The 6,494-nt window shown below is 44.2% G+C and overlaps 1 protein-coding gene across 1 annotated transcript in view; it reads right to left on the bottom strand.

The window, feature by feature from the left end:
- The window catches only part of LOC109937707, an 18,478-nt gene extending 12,211 nt beyond the window's left edge, over positions 1-6,267 (bottom strand). Inside the window, exon 1 of the mRNA XM_048600958.1 lies at positions 6,136-6,267. The gene's annotated coding sequence lies outside the window, so the exon portion shown is untranslated. The remainder of the gene's footprint in view (positions 1-6,135) is intronic.
- Between the last annotated feature and the right edge of the window lie 227 nt (positions 6,268-6,494).

The following is a 6,494-nucleotide window of genomic DNA, read 5'->3' as shown; positions in this document are numbered from 1 at the left end:
ACTTTGGTGTCATCCGCAAATTTACTAACCCATCCTTCTACGCCCTCATCCAGGTCATTTATAAAAATGACAAACAGCAGTGGCCCCAAAACAGATCCTTGAGGTACACGACTAGTAACTGAACTCCAGGATGAACATTTCCCATCAACCACCACCCTCTGTCTTCTTACAGCTAGCCAATTTCTGATCCAAACTGCTAAATCACCCTCAATCCCATGCCTCCGTATTTTCTGCAATAGCCTACCATGGGGAACCTTATCAAACGCTTTACTGAAATCCAAATACACCACATCAACCGCTTTACCCTCATCCACCTGTTTGGTCACCTTCTCGAAGAATTCAATAAGGTTTGTGGGGCACGACCTACCCTTCACAAAACCGTGTTGACTATCCCTAATCAAATTATTCCTTTCTGGATTATTATAAATCCTATCTCTTATAATCCTTTCCAACACTTTACCCACCTTCATATGGTGAAGGTTTGATACAACTGGGTGTCCAGTGGCCCCCTCCCTCAGTTAAAATTCAATGTGGTTTGGGCTGGAGTCACAAAAAAGGTTCAGACTAGGAAAATACTGCATGCTTCCTCCTCAGATGGATGTTAATGAGCCCATCGAGTTTTTAATGGCCATCAAGCAACTTGGTGATAACTTTAATACCAGTATCAGTATCAATATGCTTATTTAATTCCAGTTTTTTACAAACATGAATCAAAACTCTCCAACTGTCCATTGTTGAATTTGAAACCACTCTTTGTTGAATTTCTGGTCTGGATTAAGGATGTCACGACATTATCTCTACAAGGTCAACCAGTAATTCATGTTGCATAAAGCTTTTGGATACATTTCCGAGGGCTGGATTGAGACAATCTCTCATTGATTGTTTATTTCTGGCTGACATCTCCTCATACTGAAAATGAAAGTGTCAGTTTGGACTCCAACTCTCTCCAGCCAACGTTCAAGTGATCCCAGGCCTGGCACCGAGATGGACAACGACATATCTCAAACACAAGACTGTTCTTTGCTGTAACCATATGGCCTTTACAGTTCCTGTGCCAGGTTCTTAAGAATACAAGACACCAGAGCAGAAGTAGGCCATTCAGCCTATCAAATCTGCTCTGCTTCAACATGATCATGGCTAATCCGACAATCCTCACTCTACATTCCTACCTTTACCCCTTAACCTTCAACTCCCACTGACTAAAACTCTGTTTCAGCCTTGAATATTCTTAATGACCCAATCTTTACTGCCCTCTGTGGTAAAGAATTCCACAGATTCACTACCCTCTGAGAAAGAAATTCTTCCTCATCTCTGCCTTAAATATGTGACCCTTGATTGTGAGATGGGGCCCTCTAGTCCCAAACTCTCCCACAAGGGGAAACAATCTTTTTGCATCTACCCTGTCCAGTCCCCCTAAGAATCTTGTATGTTTCAATAAGGTCACCTCTCAGTCTTCTAAAATCCAATGAGTACAGGCCTCAACCTCCCTCCGTCTCTCTTCAGTCAACCCCTGTATAGCCGCAATCAACCTAGTCAACCTGCTCTGCACTGCCTCCAATGCCAGCATATCCCTCCATAGATAAGGGCCCAAAACTGTTCATAGTATTCTAGTTGTGGTCTGACAAGTGTCTTGAACTGCTTTAACAAAACCTCCCTTCTGACTGTTCTGGCTGAGCTGAGCATACACTCAGTTTCTAGGTGTGAAGAAACCATGTTTGGCGTTTTTTTTGTTGCAGTCAGCATATTTACCTTGAGAAAATGTGTTTGTTTCATGTGTTATGCCTCAAACTCCTGTGGAGCTTAGATTCTCCAAGTGATGTCTTGCTCACATCCTGTAAGCTCTGAATAAATTGACCAAGGTTCTCTCGCCAGCCGTCTCGGTTCTAGAATGAGTTGGTTGTTGTTTTAGGAACTTCACACTCTTTCCTTGCTGGTTAATGGTCTGAGAGGGTCCTTCCATCATTGGGACCAGCAGATGGGGTGGGGGGGAGGTGTGGATTTGGTCCTTTGCAGTTTTGTTGGGGGAGAGCTAATGGTCTGCCACCACCTACTCAATGGAATGGGGGAAGGGAGCCGGGTCAACAAGTCTTGCCCTAACCCAAGGTCTGTGTCCAAGTGAGATTTCTGACTGTCCAAAGCCTGACAGAGGTTAGGATGTTTCTGTGGGAGAGAGGGAGTGAGTCGCATCTGCTCACAATCCCCTGCCAAGGAGCAGTCTCTGCGCGGCACCAGGATATGTTGTGGATTTTGAACAATTGCAAAGAAGAAGGGAGAAAGCAGTGGCCACCATCTTGGTTTTATCTCCTGGTTTCCAACAAGGCATTCGGTGCAAACAGGGACAAGGTAACAATGCCAGGAGCCAATAATAGAGGACCAACATGTCCAAACCACAAGCCATCTCCACCGCTCCAGAATGCTGCTTCCTCTCATAGGGTGAAGACTTCAGCTGTTCCAAATAACCCACATTACAACTGCTTAACATGTCCAGTTGAGCCTTATAGATTTGTTGCATTTAGTTCTTTGATTTTATGCATTCCATTGTGTTCCTAGAACAGCCTTTGAAAACAATTGCAACCATGAACATCTCAGTATTCTGGTGTTTCTGCATTGTGCAAACATCAATCCCAGGACAGGCTTAGCAGAGACCGCATCTGGCAATGTAGAGAATCTACCTGAGAGAGCAGTGGACCTGAAAAAGTAAAATAACTTAAGAGTGTTGGCTAAAGATTTTGTGTGTGTGCATCGGGGGTGGGGGCATTGCTGTACCAGAGGTGGTTAATGGAATTAGGAATAGTGGTTTGAAGGTCAAGATGTTTAATTTAGAGACTTGATTGATTATTGCCACATGTGAACTGGGAAAGAGCAATTCAACTGGGAGTCAAGTTTTAGGAAATGGTAGCTGAATGGAAAATGTAATGGAGGAGTATGAGGAGAAGTTGAAGGTGCAGTGAATGGTGTACACCATGTTCAGGTTACACAGTTACTCCAATTTTAACACAGCCGCAAGAAAGACAAAACCCACATGAATTCTCAACAGTAGACACAACCAGTCAGGGGCTATATGTTTCAATATGTTACTAAATGTGATGTCAAATGCAATCCCACCAATCTTCTTACTGCTGTCTGGCGGGTTAATGGATTTGGGCAAGAACTTCTGTCGAATTGTGACCTCCTGTTCCCTCTCCCTTGTTTCCCACATTGTGTCTATTATTAAAACCTCACTGTTACGATAGCAAACCGGTATTCCTTGTGCTGGTGTGAGCTCCCTCATGTCTCTCTCTCATGTAAAACTTTGGGGAACCAGGAATCCACAGCAGGTATGTCTGAACACAATCACTGTTCTTTGTCAGGTTTCTCTGCCATGGATAAGTCAGAAGCAATCTCACCAGAGTCAGAAAATTGTTCATTCATGTCCCAACTCTAACAATGACAACAGCAGCAATGAGAAGAGTTGGGAACCCTGCAGCCTTCAGGACTCAGTATCAAGTTCAATAGTTTTAGGGCCTGAACACCTCCCTCTATGTCCTTTACCCCCACCAAAAGCCCAGGTGTTCTCAGCTCAGCTGACCCACTTTCACCAATTAATAGGGCCCATTTTCAGGTTGACTTTCTCCCTGACTCACCATTATCCATCCGTTTGTTTGCCTAGCTGTCTTTCTCTCCCTCTGGGCTCCATCACCACCTTTCCTCTCACTCCTTTAACCATCCTGTGCCCCAAACCACTCCTTTTCTTCAGCATGTTTACTATGTATACTATTTCTTTCCTCATAACTATCAGTTCTGAAGAAAGGTCACTGGATCTGAAATGTTAACCCTGCTTTATCATAGAATCCCTACAGTGTGGAAACAGGCCCTTCAGCCCAACAAGTCCACATCGAACCTCGGAGCATCCCATGCACACTCATCCCCCTATAACTTACCGAATCTTGGGCAATTTAGCATGGCCAATCCACCTAACCTGCACATCTTTGGACTGTGGAAGGAAACCAGAACACCCGGAAGATTCCCACGCAGACACGGGGAGAACGTGCAAACTCCACACAGACAGTCGCCCGAGGGTGGAATCGAACTCGGGTCGCATGGCGCTGTGAGGCAGCAGTGCTAACCACTGAGCCACTGTGCTGTGTTTTCTCTCTACAGACCTGCTGAGTTTCTCTAGCAAATTTTTTTTCTGTTTGGGATTGCTGGTCCAGTGGCATTACCACTATGCCACTGCCTGCCAATCGTTTCAACATCACACATCCCTGCAGGTCACCCTCAATGGGCAGACACGCAGAAGGGAAGAGTGGATTGCTGGGGGCACAACAGTCAAATGTGAACGGAAGCTCCCACTTTCCAAACAGGGTGAGGTGAGATGGCTGAGTTACCATGGAGAAGGTATTGGGTCAGAGGAATCAACCCTGTGCTAGAGGATTGTCTGATTGGACAGTGCAGTGAGACAGTTTCCCATTCCAAAGTAATCAGTCAATTTGCTTTTAGACGTCACACTCACAGTTTAAAGATTTGATCAGCAGGGACGGCAGTGAATCTTATCTCCAGGAAAGGATACACAGGGGATTAACTGAGTCTGTGGAACTACACTGTGGGAGTTAGTGTCTGAGTCAGGAAACAGGCCAGGCTGGGTTCGATAGGTAGCTGCAAGGCAAGGGAAAGGACTGAGTGGGAGCAGGAACATTTCCTGGGGATACTACTGGTTAAACTCCATCACAGACTGGTTTCAGTAAATGATCTGCTTCTATATAGTCATTCCAGAATAACACTGTAATGTTCAGCTGTGAGGAAATACTACTGAGTCTCGTTTTAAATAACTGACACAAAGGCAATCATCTCTCAAAAATAATTCATGCAACTCAATGAGATATTTTCTCTCAATGCTGTGTGAGTGACTCAGTGATAAACTGATCGCAGGGACGGCCTGGAGGGTGGACTGCACAACGATTGTAGCAACGAGGTTTGAGTTATGAGGAGAGGCTGGATAGGCTGGGACATTTTACACTGGAGCATAGGAGTTTGAGGGGTGATCTTAAAGAGGTTTATAAAATCATGAGGGGCATAGATAAGGCAAAGGTCTTCTCCATTGGGTGGGGGAGTTCAAAACTAGGGGACATACTTTTAAAGTGAGAGGAGAAAGGTTTAAAGGGACCTGAGGGGCAAATTTTTCACACAGAGGGTGGTTCGTGTGTGAAATGAACTGCCAGAAGAAGTGGTAGATGCAGGTTCAGTTACAACATTTAAAAGACATTTGGACAGGTACATGGATAGGAAAGGTTTAGAGGGATATGGACCAAATGCAGGTAAGTGGGACTAGTTCATTTTGGGAAACCTGGTTGGCATGGACGAATTGAACTGAAGGATCTATTTCTGTGCTGTATGACTTTATAACAAGGCTCACTCTGCGAATACAATCTTATATTTCCCAAATAAATCTTTCCACTCATTGAAGGGGTGTCTCTTGTACCCTCAACATTGTAGAGTAAAGTCTAAAAAATGACCTCAGCTAAACCAAGACACATTCTGGTGAAGCATTCAATTCCAAAATCTTATCTCTATTAGTTACAACTTATTCAGGAATGTAATTCAAGACAATTTTCCCTTCCATTGACCTAGAGAAGAGTGTGGCTGGGTTTGTTAGAACTGGGGGTCTGCTTTCAGACAATATTAGGTTACAGGATTGAATTGTCAGCCATGGGTTATCGTTCATTTCAAACTGGACATCATCTCCTTTCACAAATTTGACAACTGGACATTATTCCTCAAAGAGTTTTCTCCTTTTCTCCACGTTTACCTATTTAAATTTGAAAACTGACAATGCCAACATACACTAAATCAGGACTGCACCTTATTCAGATGCATAGCCTGTGAGTTTTGGGGGGAACACACATTTAGGCACGTGTACAGTCTAAGCAGGAGTCACACCTTCAATGGTCAGGAACAAACATTAACTTCACACAGCAGCAGGCAGCTCAACAACATACAAAACACCAGATTTTAATGGAAATGATTAACTTTCACCCTAACTATATATCAAGATCCTAAACTCTACAGCTAAAACAGCATCAATTACATCCAAATACCTAACTCTTTTCTGTGCTTAGAAATTGTTCTGGTGAAAAAACATTCTCCAAAACTACTCACCAAGTGGAGCTCAAAAGTGATGCATAAACTTATCTTGTGAACAGTTGATCCTACACTAGGCAGTGGACACTGGACACTGGACACTGGAAACAGGCAGTGAGGGTAGTTTGCTGCGAATGGCAGCTCCTGCTGCTGGGGAATATCTGGCTGGAAAGTCTGTTGATGTTGGTTTTATATCTGGGTGGATGGTGGGGCAGTACCTCTGCAAGATACATCACAAATCAAAGGCGGAGCTAGTCTAATTCAGCTCGAACAGAAAAGACAGCTCCTCTCCAACAGAACTCCACATCTTCCCTGGGGTTTCTCTGGTATGGGAAACTGTAGGGCCCATGGCTGAGCTCAGAAGCCAGCCCAGGTCT

This window comes from Rhincodon typus, chromosome 9, assembly GCF_021869965.1.
Source record: "Rhincodon typus isolate 14 chromosome 9, sRhiTyp1.1, whole genome shotgun sequence".
Lineage (NCBI taxonomy): Eukaryota > Metazoa > Chordata > Chondrichthyes > Orectolobiformes > Rhincodontidae > Rhincodon > Rhincodon typus.
This window is presented reverse-complemented; position numbering and strand designations above follow the sequence as displayed.